A 1,616-nucleotide genomic window follows, 5' to 3' on the forward strand; every position below is an offset into this window, starting at 1 on the left:
TCCATCCACATTGTTGCAAATGGCAAGATTTCATTCTTTTTTTAAAAGATTTTATTTATTTATTTGAGAGAGAGAGCATGAGCAGTGGGGAGGGAGGGGTAAAGGGAGAGGGACAAGCAGACTCCCCAATGAGCGGGGAGCCCGATGCGGGGCTCCATCCCAGGACCCTAGGATCATGACCTGAGCCAAAGGCAGATGCTTCACTGACTGAGCCACCCAAGCATCCCAGAATTTCTTTTCTCAGGGGAGCTTCAACCCTGCTCTCAAGGCTTTTCAACTGATTGAATTGGGCCCACCCAGGTTATCTAGGATAACTTACCTTACTTAAAGTGAACTATAGATTTAATTACATCTGCAAAATACTGCCCCCTCCCGACTGCAACACCTAGATTAGTGTTTGAATAAATGGGGACTGTAGCCTAGCTAAGCTGACACATCAAAAAGACCATCACACCTTGGGGCGCATCACCCCCTTATGAACTAACTAAAGCTTTCAGACTGTTACATATTCAGAACAGAGTTTTGTTTTGTTTTGTTTAAGTAAGCTCCATGCCCAACTTGGGGCTTGAACTCAAGACCCCAAGATTGGGAACCACATGCTCTCCCAACCGAGCCAGCCGGGTAACCCCCTAGACTGTTACGTATTCAGGATGCCCATGAACTTCTTGCCTTCTTCAGCTGAACACTGAATACTTTGCTCTGGTTGTAATTACCCAGGGTCTCCAATGTGAACATCATTTATCATACTGAACTGAGCTCACAGAGGTGCTTCAGGGCCTCTGAGGCCTGGAAGATGACTTACCCCCAAGCCCAGGATCCTCGTTGCTCCAGGTCTTTTAGTTCCTCTGTCAACTTTCTTTTAAAGTTTATGTATTTATTTCAGTCATCTCTACACCCAATGCAGGGCCTGAACTCACGACCCTGAGATCAAGAGTCAGCAGCACACTCTTCCGCTTGAGCCAGCCAGGTGCCCCTTCTCCGTCAGCTTTCTATTGATAGACTTCCTCCTTTCCTTTCTGAAGGGCTGCCACTTCTCACTGTCATTAGCCTGACTCTCCCACACACTACACGCAACAACTTTGCTGGGTGATGGGAGCTGAAAGCCAAGGGCACACAGGTTGCTCTGGGACCAAACGTCGATCCTACAGGTGTCTCTCTGTCCTTGGGGTTGAGACAAGTGTCAAATATGAAATGGATCGACCAAAAACATTATACAAAATGAATGCTCATATTTCTGTACTGGGTACTAGAGATACAAGGATAAGTAAGAGCTGATACTTTTCTTTCCTTATTTATTCAGTAACTCTCTCTCTCTCTCTCTCTCTTTCTGTGTGTGTGTGTGTGTGTGTGTGTGTGTGTGTGTGTGTGTGTGTTGTGGACAAGGGAAAGCATATAAGGCTATCAGCTAATCTTTCAGCAGAAAGTTAGCAGGCCAGAAGAAGGTGGCATGATGCATTCACAGTGGTGAAAGGAAAAACCTACAACCAAGAATACTCTATCCAGCAAGGTTATCATTCAGAATTAAAGGAGAGAGAGAGTTCTAAGACAAATAAAAGTTAATGGTGTGCCTGGGTGGCTGAATTGATTGGGTGTGCGACTCTTGGTTTCGGCTCAGG

The sequence above is a fragment of the Callorhinus ursinus genome, unplaced genomic scaffold (genome assembly GCF_003265705.2).
Source record: "Callorhinus ursinus isolate GAN/ISIS: 27379988/994484 unplaced genomic scaffold, GSC_fseal_2.0 scaffold33, whole genome shotgun sequence".
Lineage (NCBI taxonomy): Eukaryota > Metazoa > Chordata > Mammalia > Carnivora > Otariidae > Callorhinus > Callorhinus ursinus.